Source organism: Sarcophilus harrisii, chromosome X (genome assembly GCF_902635505.1).
Source record: "Sarcophilus harrisii chromosome X, mSarHar1.11, whole genome shotgun sequence".
Taxonomy (NCBI): Eukaryota; Metazoa; Chordata; class Mammalia; order Dasyuromorphia; family Dasyuridae; genus Sarcophilus; species Sarcophilus harrisii.
The window spans coordinates 76249051-76265486 of record NC_045432.1 but is presented as its reverse complement, the minus strand read 5'-3'; positions in this window follow the sequence as shown (position 1 = coordinate 76265486).

Here is a 16436-nt window from a genome sequence, read left to right as displayed (position 1 = left end):
ACAAGTACACACAATGAGATAATCCCCGCTCTCAATCAAGTTTACATTGTAATGGGGGAGACGGCAAATGGAGCATAAAATAGATCACAACTTTCCCCCCCCCCCAAGGAGGCAGACACAAGGTACCTCGGTCGGGAGGGCATTTGCTGTTGAGGGGAAGTGGGAAAGATGGGGAAGACACCATCTTCCATGATGAAGATGGTATCTGAGCTGCATCCTCCAGGAAGAGAAGGGTTCTGTCTCGGAGGTGGGGGGCCATTCCAAGGATAGGGGCTGGCCGGTGATGAGGCACGGTGAAAGGACATGAGCAGAAGAGAGGGGGCCAGTGTACTGGGCTCAGTGCTGGAGGGAGAATCTTGCCCAATGAAGCTGCTTTAAGAGGTCATTGGTGGTTCTGTCAAGACTGGTTTCAGTTGAGTGCTGAGGTTGGAAGCCTTCAAAGCTTGGCAAACACATTAGAGAAGGGGAGACAACAGAAATTGGTTGTTTTGGAGGGATGTTTGACTGAGAGAAGATGAAGAGATATAAGATGATAACTTGAGCAAACCATCTGGCCTGGCCTAGGCCTTTTAATGGTAAACAAGACTTGAGGTTCTTTGTAGTAACAGATGGAACTAACGAAGGAGACGCTAAAGTTAAGATGAAAACTGAAGGGCAATCTGCTGGCAAAGACAGGAGGAGATGAGATCCAGGCTACACCTATGTATTGGGGCTTAGCCATATCGAGAAAAAAGGCCCCCTAATTATCAGAGACTGGGGTAATGGAGGAGAGAATGGGGAATCATGTTGTGGGCTTGTGAGAGTGAATGAGAAAAGAGATAGGATATGGTCTTTCTTTTCTCAACAAAATGGGAGTTGAAGAGCTCATCTGAGCACGGGGGAGAATGGAGGAAGTATAGGGAGGTTTCAGGAAAGAAGAAGTGTAATGTCACAGCCTCCGAAGACTGGGAAAGAAGCCATTAGGGACCAGAAGGATCATCTTGCCGCACTGATGATCCAGTTGACATTGGATACCCTGTCTTTAGTGGACCCAGTCAACGTGGCAGCGTGACTAACTCCATCTCATTCAGCAGACCACGAATAGGAGCAGAAGAAGTGAATGATGCCTTGAGAAGTGGCAATAGAACAAGGAAGGGAACAAGGCAATTTAAGACAGGGGACAGTGTCAAATCTCAAGACTGGAAGGGAAATGAAACCAGTTAGAGTAAAGGAGGTAGCCTTAACCCTAATCTTTATTTTCCCTTTAATCACCAGTCTATCCACTCACTGGTACTTAGACCATTTCCTTGCATAAAGTAGCAATTGCTTAATTAAATTGAGGCAAAGAGGCAGATTTGGCCCCACGCAAGCGTAAACACACCCCCTCGCCCCACACATGTATAAAGGTATCAGGGCACAGATGCACCTTTAAGCCTCATTAACACCTGGTAACTACATTCTGGGCCTTCCGTGACTCCATTACCTGAGATAGGAAGGAACACTGGTCATGTGGCTTTGAAGGGGAGTTACGGGACACGGAGACAAAAACTGCATTCTCTAAGGAGTAGAGATACACATTACAAACAGGCAGAGAGAGCCAGAAACCTGAAGAAGGGAAGAGCATCAAGGAGTGGCACTTGGGCGGGAGAGAAGAGAGCCAAAACATGGGAAGAGCAGAACCTGAAAGCCCAGCTGGGCACCATGTCCCAAAGAGGCCTTGAACCCAAAATTACATGAGGGCTCCAGAGAGAGGAAAGACTACCAGGATCTGCCATAACAGACTTGGGAATTATTTGTACAACCTGTGAACCATTGTCCTCTGAGCCCAACTCTTCTCATGAATTCCGTGTTTATTTGCAGGAGAGTGAGCCCCAGGTTTGGGACAGAACTTTGCTCTAATGGCTGTTTTTACTTTTCCATCTTAGTAAATGCCTCTGTTAAGAGTTAATTATGTCTGCTTGCTCATTATTCATGGGAAGCACACTGGTAGAAAGCTGGGAAATAGTCCCAGGAGAGCAGCCTGACATGGTAGACCCTCGAATCTTGGGAGTAGTTGTTGGCATTAGGTGCCCACCGTTGGGAGTGCAATTGAGGGGAAAGGCCCAAGAGGCGCTGTCTGAGGAAACGATCCTTACTGATGAAAGCCATACACAAATCCAAGATACTACTTTGGGAGGAAGGAAGTTCCTTTTATTGACTATGCTTGAAGAAAAGTTGCTTGAACCCTTGTAAGAGACATTGGAATGGGTGCAGTTCCCTCTACATTGAAGGCATTAATTAAATGCTTATTGAATTGAAGTGAGAGGGAATTCCCTGTCTAAGAACACCTACAGGTCTGAGGGCCATTCCCACATGTGACTCTGGATCTCTGAAATAGAGACACAAGGTTTTAAGTACTTAATCGATACTAGAAGAAAGACAATATTACATCGAGCAGGATATGAGCAAAGAATGATGGTACTGAACGTACTGAGGAACCTGGCAGAGCTTCCTGCCTCCCAGGGCCCAGATTCAGAAAGAGGGGGAAATGTATTTGTACAAATGAAGGCCCGGCAAGCTGCTAGGTGCCCAGGACAGAGGGAGGCTTCAGCAGGAGCTTGGCGCAATCCCAGAGACTGTCCATGGAATGGGTACTCCAGTTATTTGCAAGTCACAGCCCCTGAGGCTGAGGAGGTGGGCTTGGACCCAGACAGAGAAAATACAGGGGTGAAGAGAGAGTGAGGAAAAAGAGAGGGTTACCTAGGAAGACAAGATAATAATCCCAGGGCTCAAGGCTAGGAAAGGAACCCTGTGATTTAGGAAGGGGATTCACAGTGGGGAGCCAGGAAAGCCGGCTATAATACTTTAAGCCTATTCCAGTCTATGTGAGCAATGGGACTTTGTGGGCCTGTGGTTCCCCCAGGTGTAATTATATCACAGTATATTTCCACAATTTGAGAACTCTCAAAAATCCCCCTTCTCCCTTCTCTTTCTCTCTTTTTCTCTCTCTTCCTTCTCAAAAATCCCCCTTCTCCCTTCTCTTTCTCTCTTTTTCTCTCTCTTCCTTCCTTCCTCCCTCCCTTCCTCCTTCCCTCCCCTTCTTCCTTCCTTCCTTCCTTTCTTTCTTTCTTTCTTCCTTCCTTCCTTCCTTCCTTCCTTCCTTCCTTCCTTCCTTCCTTCCTTTCTTTCTTTCTTTCTTTCTTTCTTTCTTTCTTTCTTTCTTTCTTTCTTCCTTCCTTCCTTCCTTCCTTCCTTCCTTCCTTCCTTCCTTCCTTCCTCTCTCTAAAGATACACATAAATATATACATATTAATGTATTATTGATATTATTTTGAATCACTATGGCTTTTCGGTGACCTCTCTCCAAGAACCCTCCTTTGGAACAAAGAAGTGCAATCAAGGAAAGCAAACCCACACATTGACCTTATCTGACAATGCATACTTCGTTCTGTACCTGTGGACTCCCTCCTCTCTATCAAGAAGAGGGCAGTGTGCTTCTTAAATAATCTGTTAATGAGGTTTTCACAAAGATCAGGCACAGGAACTGCATTCGTACTCTGGACTAGAGAAGGGGCCCTGAACACTACAAAGGGTTTTATGAGGTAAGATCTTGCCAGAGAAACATCCATAAACTGTCCAAGTAGAGGCACTTGCCTTTTGCCAGAGAAATCCTCTGAACCTCTGAATCGTCGGAAGGAGCTGGCCCTGAGAAGCCTTGTCCTTGGGAACTGCTTGGGTGATGAAAATAAATATGTAATGAAAGCCAACCTACTCTATTTGCTCCATGGAGAAGTGAAGCTACCCCAAAGGACCCTGGGACACTTCTATTGTCCTCGGGCCGCACCTGAGTGCTCGCTGCTCCCGCTGTGCTTTACTATCTCACTTAACCCAACCCCAGGACTTTGGAGGAAGCAAGGGTAGGAGCCAGAATGTATATGTGTGGCATTTCCTGCTTTTTCCTCTTGTTCGGATCATTTTGTCTGAAGGTTGTATGGAGTCAAGTCCTCTTTATTTGGTCTCTAACTCCTGTGGGTTTTGAGTGATAGAGCAGACTTCCCACCACCGTGCGAACATGAAATTCGCCCCCAGTCTTCCCCTCCGTGCTCGTCTCTCCTCCCCATCAACTTCCAGCTCTGATTGCTTGTTGATTTAAGCATCATAAGTTTTTTCTCCCCACATCAGTTAATGTGTAATTTTCCCCCAAGGTGCCCGATCTTAATGGTAACTGCCGGCTCCTTCTAAGAGATACTGTACTTTTCCAAAGTTGGGTATCTCCAGGTGCCCTATTCATGTCGTTCATAAACTGTTCCTCTCTACACTTATAGGCTCTCTAATTAATGTTGGCCTCCCACAATCCTATCTCCAAGCACATCTGATCAGTGGCCTGGCAAGGGGTCTATTGAGAGAAGCATTTTAGATTAAAGTAGAAAATATGCTTAGCATTGACATTGTTTTCAAGATGAATAATATCTGTCATAAAAGGAACCCTCCCCCCATTGTAGCTATTTCTAGTTTCCATTTCCTTATTGGAAGGAAAAATGTTTGAGCTTACAGAAGGTAGGAATATGTTTCTGGAGGGAGGCTTCATCATACCCTCCCTAGGGGATCCACTTTGAAGTTTTCTAAAACTCATTTGTGAGGCAGCTTAGAAAATCAAGGATGGGGAGGTGGGAGAGGGATGGAGGTTTTAGAGAACTGGAAATATTGTCCACAAATGGCAAGAAATGGTCACCTGGGTCTGAGCTATCTCTGGCACGGACAGCAATAAGTTTGGGTAGTAGCTGCCAATTGTACCAGAGTTGTGGTGGAGAGAGTTTTTTTTAAGATCACTATCCTTAAGGAGCTCCATAAATCAACAAGCATTTATTAAGCTCCTGCTATGTGCCAAACACATTTAGGTGTTAAGTTCTGGGAGATATGAACTTTCTGGCTTTCAAGGAGCTGACAATTTAATGATGGAGACAACATTCGAACAACTACATACAAACAACCCAGAGACAGAAAAACAGTGGAGATTGTCGACTGAGGGAAGGCATTATCTTTAAAGACTAGTTGTCTTAAATTTGTAAATTGAAACAAATTTCCTTGAGATATTTTCTGCTCACATGTGACCTTCTTAAGGAGGGGATAGTTCTAAGAATTCTTCCTAAGAAGGAAAATTCATTCTCTCTCTTGTTTGTCCCATCACCATTGTGGGAACACAGTGGTCTTGGTCCCGTGATCCACCCATCCGTCCCCTTGAAGACTGACAACCCAGAGAGGACCGTGCTCCTTCCCCTTTGAGTCAGCTCCAAATATGAGAAAGCGTTGGCTTAAATTGAGCCCAGATTCCCTTCCTTGCAATGTCCACTGACTGCTTTCAGTTCTACCATCTCAGCTAAACAGAACACGTCTGAGCCGTCCAATACAAGACAGGCCTCCAAATACTTGAAGCCAGATAAAATCTCCCTCCTCAGTTTGCTTTTGGGCAAGTGAAACATTTTCAATTCCTTCAGATGTTCCCAGGTGGTGGTCTTGGAGCTCTTCCCCATCCCAGTTACTCTCTTCTGGCCATTGCCCAGCTTGTCAGTGTCCTTCCTGGACTGTGGTCCCTAGAACCGAACACGATATTCCATCTGGGAGCTGACTCGGGACAGAGGAGCTCAGCACTCTGCCTCTCCAGCCCCAGACACTGTGCCTTCATAAATGCAGTAGAAGAATATCACAGTTTGAGGGGTGTTCTGTTTGATTTGTGGGCCAGGGCCACCAGATCACGATGTTTAGTTAAGTGGAGTTTACAGGTCCCACTTGGCTTCGCTCCCCCATCTTTGTGAAAGGAATTATGGTCTAGCCATCTCTCCCCCATCTTTTGCTGAGGCTACTGATTTTTGGAAGCCAGGGTATAAGACTTGCCATTGATCCAGACTGCATTTCTTCCTATTAAATTTAATCTGATGTTTTCTGTCAAGGAGATATTTCGAGTCCCTGACTCTGGCAATGGGACCATGTTAGCTCTACCGACCACTGGATCAGCGACCAGCATTTCCCGAACACTTACTCTGTGCAATCTGCCCATCACCATCACCATCGCCATCATCCATCCGGCCCCTTTTATGGGCCAAGCTCTGTGCCGATTGCTTCACAAATATCATCTCACTTTATTCTCACAACAGTCCTGGGAGGGAGGTGTAGGGTTCTTCTCCTTCTAGGAAGAAACCGAAGCAGGCAGAGATAAAGTGATTTGTCCAGGATCACACAGGTAGTAAGTGTAGCATCTTTGAAAAGGTAGGCTGGGGCCAGATTGTAAAAGGTTTAAAATACCAAACAGAAGAGTGCATTTTAACTGGAGGCAATGGGGAGCTATAGAAGATTTTTGAGCAGAGGAGTAACATCTTGGTAGCTTTGTGGAAGATGGATTAGGGAAAGATTTAAGGCAGGGAGTCAAATTAGAAGAAAATTGCAGCGGTTTAGGCTAGAAGACTGAACAAGAGTGATGGCTAAGTGAAGAGAGAGCAGGGATGGAAGCATGTGATGTTATAAGGGGAGAAATAGACAAGATTTGGCAACTGATTGAATAAGTTGGGTGAGGAAGAGTGAAGACATGCAGTTAACTCCGGGACTGTGAACCTGGGTGCTTGGGAAGTTGCTGGTGCTCTTACAGAAAGAGAATTGCACCAAAGGGAGATGAAAAGATGTTGAGTTGTGTTTGGAGTAAGTTGTTAAAAGCAGATGGGACAAACTGTGGGAAATACCCAAGAGGCAGTTGGTGATGCGAGACTGAAGCTCAAGAGAGAGACTTGAGCTAGATATGGAGAGATGTGAGTTTTCTCCCTAGAGGTGGTAGTTGAACCCTTGGGTGCTGCTGAGATCACTAAGAAAGAATAAAGAAAAGAGGAATGGGTCCAGGACAGGGCCTTGGGCTTCACCCAGTGAGAGGGCAGAGCGTGAACAGGGATCTGACAATGAGGATGGAGGAGGGGTCAGATATATAGGAGGAGAACCACAACCAGGCAGGGTCACAAAAACCCTCAGAGAAGGAAAGGAACCAGGCGGAGTGTGGCAAATCATCCCAGTTACGCGGCAAAGTCAGAGTGGAAGGACTAGGGAAAAGGAGTTCAGGCTTCCCTTCAGTAGCTTGGGACACAGTTGTGGGATTGGCAACCTGTTCACAGCGGGTGTGGCTCAGTGCTCTCATTTTCTTGCTGTTTGTCTCTGCTTTCCCCTCCTCATAAACCATTTTGTTTCGTCTTTCTCGGTCCAAGGACGGTTCTTCTCGGTAAACAAATCAAAGAAAAACCAGAGCTGATTCTTTCTGCCTTCTCTCCATCGTTTATAACCATGGAGCAGCTTCCCTGCAGAGAAATCGAGGAATCCTACCTTCTTTGCCTTCAGCATGTCTGAAACCCATTCAGTAAAGCCTTGTTGGGGACTCGTCCCCACTCCTGTCTGATTCCAAACTCGAGCCCTCCTGCTATGACTACAAGACGGCTCTTTGATATTCAGCCTCCCTGGCCATCTCCTTTAAACATAGTAGGTTCTTCATGCATCATGGGGGTCTCTAGATATGCCTTCACCTTTTAATTGCTATCAGAATTTCACTACTGAGAGCTGCTCATCTCTCTCATGCTGACTGGTTCTGCAGATTGGAAGTCATAAGCTCATGTTTCTCTTTTCCCACGTTCCCTACAATCTGCCATCCCATGGCCAGCGGGTGAGTCAGACAACATCCAGCTTTCTCCTCCTGTCTTGTTTTTCCTGGGATGCGTCTCACAAGGTTCCCATAATCTTTATTTCATCCATCAGTTTCTCCCTGTTGATCGGGATCACATCCACAACAACTCCTCATTGCTTCCTTCACCTTTTGAAGGCTGGAATTAGCATTCAGGAAAGTGACAAATTTGTCTTAGTAGTATCTTTTTCTGAAGTAGTCATCCATTTCCTCCTTCAGTCCAAGTGGTTTGTAGCATGCTCCCATGGCAGTGTATTTCTACCATCCTTCATGAATTAATTGCACCCTAACCTTGGTCAGGAGCTCATTATTGATGTATTTTAAGCCATGGCCCAAGAATACAAATTGTCTGCTTGAATATTAGCTTGTTAACCATTTTGTCCTCTCCCCAGATCTGCCTTTCTCTTCCAAAGTCTTATACTGTCAATTGGCCATGATGTCTTCCTTGTCTGAGCATTGCTGGATGTGGCTTTTATGAACACATGATCTTCAGAGTGCAAGACAGCTGCTGAGAGGGACAAAAAAATCCCCGCCCCCCCCTCCTCCCCCATCTAGAAGACAGCATCATGAGCTTTGCTTCTTTCCTTCTTTCTTGGGAACCTTTCTTTCAGTACCATTGCAATCTTCTGCCCTAGGTCACAATTCCTCTTTACTGCTTTGTTTTTTTTTTTAAACCAGCCATTCTTTCCAGCTGTACTTCATGCTCCCCGACAGCCAAGAGGAAAAGGGGGGGCATGTAGTGGGGACACGAAACTGCCCTTTGTGTTTCTGTAGCTGTCAAGACAAGCACAGTTGAAAGAAATGCCCTCTGTTTATCCCTGAAAACTGCCCCTTATACTCTCGGAAAGCAATCTACTTAATCCTCTCTCATTCCCGTTGGTAGCTCTTATTATGGCTAACTCCCATGGGAAAGTGCCAAAGCCACCGGGATGTTCCCTCTGAGGGAGATTTTGGCACATTGGGGGGGAGGGGCTCCTGCAAAAGGTGTTATTATCTATGCCCTAGCAGATTCAGCCGTCTCTGATGGACAATTAGCGGATTCTTGCCAAGTCCTAATGCAAATCAAAATTATTCTCTTGTCTTCTGGGCCTGGATTTCAAGTAAAAAAATCTAATTACCAGCAGGGTTTATTTATTTAAGTCTAATTACCTAATTTGTTTCCTGACTGACTGGCCTTCGATCCCACCTTGCTGCTCTGGCTACAGGGCTCCATTTCTGTTTTGTTGTAACCTAGAATAGCTTGACATTCCTTGGAATATCTAAGATGAAAGTTAGATTGTCATATGTTTACAGATATAGAGTTGGAAGGGACCTTAGAGATCTTTGAGTCCCACCCCTTCATTTTACAGTTGGAGAAACTGAGGCCCAGAGAGGGGAAGAGATTTGCTCCAAGCCACATGGTACCAGTGTTCGGTCATCGTGTGCCAATATACTGCTGCAAACAAAGGGGATGCGTGGATAACTACTTGAATTCCAGCTCATTTATTCCGCGAGCATATGAGCGCCTCCTCCTGGCCAACTGAAAGGTAATTTTTCCATTCTTTTGTGTCTGATTCCTGCCCCTCCCCCCCCCAGAAATTTCTATCAAATTTATCTCAGCTTTTCTCGTCTTCTCTGTGTACATGTTATTTCTGTCCCTGCAAATTAGTCGGTGGCCCACCCTTTGGTTTTGTCTGAGCTTGCTCCTAGGAAGGGTTGCTGGGCGCGAATTTATTTAAATCTAAATGGTTTCCCATTATCTCATCTTTATTTCTCCTTCTTAGGAGCTTGGAGAGGCTTATAGGCCTGAGCCTTTTCTCTCTCTCTCCAGAGTCCCTTCTTGTTCTAACCGGCAGAGGGGGGGCCCTGGCAGCTCCCCCACTCCCTTCACTCCTCTGCTTCGCTCAGATTTGGGGGAAAAGATCTTTTGCAAAGACTGTCAGACTCGGCTTTTAACTGTTTGAGCAGCTGTCCCAGAAGTGAGGAACTGGGATTTTGGCCAGCCCTCCTCTCCAGAGAAGAGAGCTTGGGTCACCTTTACTTCGGCCTGTTTATGCTCCACTGGAAGCTTTTCTCGGTCCAGTACGATAAACATTGATTAGGCTCTGGCTGTGTGCAACCCAATGGACTTGGTCTTATGATTAGCCAAAGACAAAAGGGGTAGAACGGCCTCTGATGCGTGTTGTTAATATTTCCGCCTTCTCTTCTCCATTCGTTCTCAGGTCCCCTGCAATGACAGCCCTTGGGTCCTAGAAGCAGGCCAGATTGGTTGCGTGTCCCCTACCCCTCTCCCCAGGCCCTCCCTATGGGGAGCTCCAAGCCTCCCTCAGACTAACTGTGCTAACTGTGCCCCTGAGCAATTCACACAGGCTCTCTGAAACTTGGTTTACTCATCTATAAAAATGGAGATATTCCCTATTTCCAGGATCTGGAGGGAGAATCAGATGAGAGAATGTCTGGAGCCCTCTTGGCAAATTTAAATCAGCTGAGTTTGGGTGCAGAGGGTCCAGGCTCAGCCCGTATTTGCCACTATGTGACCTCGGGCAAGTGACTTAAACTTGTTGGACTTCAGTTTCCCCATCTGTGAGGAATGGGGAGGAGTTGACTACATGACTTGGTTTTTGAATCACAAGATGTTGAGTTGAAGGGGATCTTCAAGATCTGCTAATTCAATTCCTTCAGTTTACAGATTGGTGACTCAGCCAAGGTCATACAGAGAGGATGGGGCTGAGTTGGCATTTGAACCCAAGTTTCCCAGCTGCCTATTCAGCTTCTTTCCACTGCAGTCTGCTGTCCTAGGCTTGAAGTCAATGATCCTGTGATTATTATGCTCAGCTCTACCTTCTGGCCCCTTCCTCACCTTCCCTTGGCTCACAGGTTAGTCCTCGTGTGACCAGCCCTGGGCCTCCTCCTTTGGTCCTCGGTCAGTGGGTGGCCATTGACTCAACAGCGTTGTGGCAGGGAGAAGGGAAGGCCATTACGATCGTGTGTCTCAAAACCCCCATAAAATAACTGAAAATTGTTCACAGCTCAGTAGTTTGGAGTCTCTACTGAGGCCCCCACCCCCCCAAAAAGGGATTTGATTGACATTTTGGTTTATGTGAGCTACTTGACCAATGTGGTGGAGGGAAACCAGTCAGAGAGTGAAGGTTGTCTGCCCTTCAGATTCCCCGGGAGCAGTCCCGGTTGCCATCTTGAGAGCACCCAGGCTAGAGGTCATCCTCCAGAAACTCATGAGTGGGTGGGAGCTTCTAGTCTGGGAGCAGAGAGGCCCCCGACTGGGTAGTCGCCTGGCAGGTGGAAATAGGAAGTCTGGGGAGCTCAGAAAAGTGAAGAGAGGTAAGGTATCGTTTCTTAGCCCATGCTCTTCCTCTCCACCATGGTTTCTTGGTACTCATCCTTTGTCATTTCCCCCCGCCCCCCAACACTTTGCAGCTAGAGATCCCTCAGTCTCCCTGTTCCAGTGTCAGGGTAGGTGAAAATATACTGGCGCTATTTTCCCCTCCTGACTAATGCAGTCTCAGCCATAGTGATTCCTCCGCAGGCAGCCGGGCTCCCTGTGATCTTCCTGGGTGCTGAGGGTTAGCAGGGGCCCATGGCCAGAAACTAGGGAAGAGTGAACCTCAATGGATCAAGAGTTGGAAGAACTGAGCACATCCATGGGGGAGGGCTGGGGGAGCAGGGGGCTCAGTTCTTTATAGGAATACACATGGCCAAATGAGGGTTGCCTGGACTTGGCTGAGAAGAGCTTTTTCATTGCTTCTTCATGGACTTTTTTACTGCTGCAAATGATTTTTCTCCCCCAGAAGGTCTCTATCTTGTTTCTTTCGATGCGCGCCACATGAGCCTATGAAAATCCATGATTAAGCCTATGGAGAAACTTGATTAGCAAATCATCCACAAACCCCAGCTGCGTGAATTAATAAAGCATTAGTTGAGAGATACGGGCCCCAAGACTCAGGGAGAAATATGCACATATAGACAGGCGGGACACACAGAGAGACAAGAGAGAGACAGAGAGAGAGAGAGAGAGAGAGAGAGAGAGAGAGAGAGAGAGAGAGAGAGAGAGAGGGAGAGAGAGAGAGAGAGAGAGAGAGAGAGAGAGAGAGAGAGAGAGAGAGAGAGAGAGAGAGAGAGAGAGAGAGAGAGAGAGAGAGAAATCATTGAGAGCGGGGGATGAGAGAGACACAGAGAATGGGGAGGAAAGAAGAAACATTCTCCAAGAGGAGAAAAAGGAAAGAAGCAAAGGAGGAAGAGAGAGAAGCAACAAAGAAGAGAGAGGTGCAGAGAGGAGGGAAAACAGGTATAGAGAGGAGAAAGAGGAGAAAGACCCAGAAGATAAAGAGGAAAGAATAGAAAAGGGGAGGAGATGGAGAGAAATAATCTGGAGGAGGAAGAGAGAGGAAAGAAAGAGAAACAGAAAGAGAGCAAAAGAAATTGTGCAAAGAGGGAAAGAGAGAGATAGAAGGATGGAAGAGGAGAGAAATGAAAAACAGATCTGAAATAAAGAAAGAAGAACAACAGAGGCTAAGGGAGAACAGAGGGTGAATGAGAGCTGGAGAGAGAAAGGAAAAATCAAAAATTAAAGAGAATTACACTAAAGCAAAGATAAGGAGAGAAAGAAATGGAGAGGAAACAGAAGAGACATAGTTGCAGAAAGGAAATGAAGCAAGAAAGAAAACAGGAAAGAGAGGGGGAAAAGCAGACAGAGGAGAAAGAGAGAGGGGAAAAAGCAGAGACAGAAGCAGAGGTAAGGGGAAGGGGGAGAGAGAGAAGAACCCAGACAGTAAGGGGAAAAGAAGACACATGGATGAGAGAAGAGCGAGAAGAGGCACAGGAGAGAGAAAAGGGAGAGACAGAACAGAGCCAGAGAGAACTGAAACAGAGACAGAGAGGAGAAAGCAAAAACATGTTTTTCCAAACTTACATACCCGAAGGTAGCTCAGCAGATGCCCAGGAAACCTCCTTTTGCACTGAGTATGTATAAAGGATATTTACAGGTCTGCCAGGCAGACCAGGGCATCAAACTGGTTCAAGTCCTAGCCATCCCAGATGTCTTTGCCAAGATTTCTGCTGTTTATTCATGGAACGGATTGGGAAGGACTTCAGTGGCAGAATGAAGAATGTCCGAGGATCACAGAATTTAGAACTGGAAGGGCAATTAAAGAACATTTAGTTCGACCCCTCATTTTATAGCTAAGAAAATGGCAATTTAGAAAGGGGAAAAGACTTCCGAGGTCATCCAGCCAGGAAGTAGCAGAAGCCCCAGTTGATTCTGATGGGTTTCATCAGCCCACCTGTTAGTCAAATGACTGATCCGGATGTGATATCTAAGGAAAAGCAATCAGCTCCATTGATCTGGCCATTCCAGAAGCACTTACTCCATACACTCTGTGTGCCAAAGACAAAAGTCAAGTCGGCCCTGCTCTCAAGAAATTTCCCTTCTACTTGGGTAGAGGGAGAGGGTGACTCCCAATCCTTTTGCCAATGACTGCAGCACAGGTAGAAATGTGGGAAGGCTAATTTGTGAGGGAAGGGCTCACAGGGAGGCGGTCCGCCAAGGGAAGATTTGAAAGCAGTCACAAAGACGAGAGACAGACCAGGGGAAGGACTGTATCCAGATGTGGGATCCAACTGGTGTGCTGCTGGGAGCTCACCTAGACTGGGGATTTGGATGAAAGGCCCGGAAGTCCATTCTGAGTAGGATGGAGGGGTCACGAAGGAGAAGAGTAGGAAATTAGGTTGGAATTGTAGTGAGAGCCAAGTAGTGGAGAGCTTGAATGCTAGCCTCAGGAGTTAGCATTTGATCCCATGGACACTGGAAACCACTGAAGGCTTTTCAGCAAGTAGAGGAGGAGTATGGTCAGATATGTGCGTCTCCACGTACAAAGGAAGGACACGACCGGAGAACTGGCAACAAAGGAGACTTCTATGGGGAAGAGGGCAAGTCATTAAGAAGTAACATTTCAAAAATGTTAGCAAGTAAAAGAGCAGCAAGAAGACTTTTTAACGATATATATATATATATATATATATATATATATATATATATATAGTTTTTCTATCACCTTCATTTTCAGATATATTCCTTCCTCTCTGCTCCCCAAATAGCCATGGCTTGTAACAAAAAATAAAAGAGGAAAAAAATAAAAGAAAGATAGAATTTCACAAAACTAATAGACACATTAATGAAGTCTGACAATATAGACAGTGTCTTACACCCAGAGTTTGCCACTTTTGCAAAGAAGGGAGGGAGAAGCACTTTCTCCTCTCTTTTTGGAGGTCAAGCTTGGTCATTATAATGGAATAACATTGTTTGGGGATTTGGAACTAACCTTTATTTTTATGAAAATGTTTCTGCATCTGCTTCCTTCGGGCTAGTGTTTCATATTTGCGATCTCCAATCATACTTTAATAAGGTATATGCGTTACCAGGGAGAGTTTCAGAGCATACAAATCAAAACTGAGGAGTGATTAGAAATTTGAATTTAGAGCAAAGGATGTCTAATTTGTGGCAATCTCATCAAGATAAATCTTTCCATATAAACTGGAATAAATAGTGACATCTCACAGACACAGTGACTGAACAAATGAAGGCGGCATCAGGCAGCACAGGCACTACAGATCCCCGGGGAAAGTCCCGTGTTACAGCCTCCGTTCCAACTACCTGAAAATCTCCCATCTGTTCACTGTCCCCATCCCAGCAGCCTGGGCTAGAAGCGCTCTTTCAGATGTGGCTCATTTAGGTGAAGGCCTTTGTGCGGTGCTGAGAAGATCTGACCATGCCTAAAGAAATCGGGCAGCTTGGATGGTGAGATAGAGACCAAAGAGTGGGTTGTTTAGGTTTTAACTTTCTCACTGGATCCTATGAAGATCCATAAACTAATTTGCATGAGACTGAGGCAAACACACTAGCATGTGTAAGTAGCTAGGAGGCCAAAGGGATAGAGAGTGGGGCGCCAATCAGAGTTCAAATCTGGCCTCAGACACTTATGAGCTGTGTGACACTGGGTATGTCACTTAACGTCTCCATCTGCCTCAGTTTCCTAATTTGCAAAATGTGATTAATAGCACCTACACCCCGGGCAGTTCACAAGGATCAAATGAGATATTTCTAAAGCAAATTGCTATTGAAATTCTGGGTATGAGGATGAGGATGATACCAGCCTTTGAGTAGTTCTGCTGAGCATGTGGGAATTGGAGCCAATTTCATGTTGAGATCTTAGGATTGATGTGAGGAGGCTCCTGGAGTTACCTGAAACTTGGGCTTCAGAGTGAATAAGGGAGATATGTACAAAATACAGGAAATATCTGTCTTGTGTAAGAAAATTCCCTGCTTTTTGGTCCAGCGTCCCCTTCTCCTGTGGACATGAAAGGCTAATCCTGGGATCAAAGATTCAAAAGCTGGAATGGGTCTAGAGCTCTTTCAGTTTACAGCTGAGGCAACGGGCTCTGAAAAGAGAAATTATTTCCCAGTCACATGGGTAGTAGGAGCAGAACCCAAGTGGAAGACTATTTATCTATAGAACAGTGGCCCGGATGGGCTGCCTTGTAGCATGAACCCACCAGTGGTGGGGGCCGAGATCCTTGCTCAGGGAGGTCAGGAGGTACAGCGGTAGGAGCCCCTTTCACCCACAATCCAATTGTATATCTGATTACAGTTCTAGACTGGTCATTCTCAGGGGTGAGACGGGAGGCCACTGTCTTGTTTCTTCATTTAGAAAAATTTAGCAATTTTTTTTTAACTCCTGAAAAAATAACATTTGACCCCTCGTGTGACAAAAGCCTGTGCAGGGTCAAGACTTCCTGGGCAGACTGAGCTGCGGCTAAACCCCCTCTACATCGGATCCTTGTCTTAGAGGCTCAGCTGCAGACCCAATATACTAACTTCCAGCCCCACCCCTCCAGGCACCGGTTGGTGTGGGGCAAACTCTCAGATCCCAGGGGATTGATCAGGGTTCGCTTGAGCCGCCAAAGCTCTCCATCTCCTTGGGTCTTTCAGTACATCCACCTAGCCCGGCAAGCCAGTGTTGAGAATATGACTTGTGGTGAATCATGGGAATCCTTTCACTCTCACACCAAGACTTGAATTCATTTTTCCTGAGAAACAATAGGACATGACTCCCCATAGGAGTGTCTTAGACCGGCAGGAGGTAACTGCTTAATTTTTACCCTCCTCTCTAACACTATTCATCATGTGTTGGTAAAAGGAAAGGTTCTCTCATTTTAATGATTTTTTTAAAGATTCACTTGGCTCAGCCAACACCAGACTATTAGGTAGCACTTCAAGGGTTTTAAAATGACATTTCATTGTAATCAAGATCCTTCTATTAGGCTGGTCTCAAGGTCATTGCATCTTCCCTAGATTATTTCTTGATTAAAGCAGCTGAGAAGATGGCTGCTGATGGTCTCTTCAACTTCATTTCTGTTCATTCAGAGGAACAACCCTGGAACAAAAAGCCAGGCTTCACACTTGAGAACAAGCAGCCTAATTATTGTAATCACACATGCGATTGGATCTCAGGCTTCTGGAGGTACTGACTTTGAGGGGTTCCTTCTTTTATCCAGCCTCTTGCCCCCTCCACCAAGGATCATGGCCCCTACCACTGATGGTTTCATCCTAAAAGAAACTTAAATCCTTGTGGGCCACTGTTGTACTTCTTAGTCCCCCCAAATGGAGATCCAGCCCTTGGCAAGACCATGTATGTGGGTGTTTATTAAGCATTTGTTAAGCACTTACTGTGTTGTGCCAGGAACAGTGCTAAAGAGACAAAGGAGACAAAAAATAGTC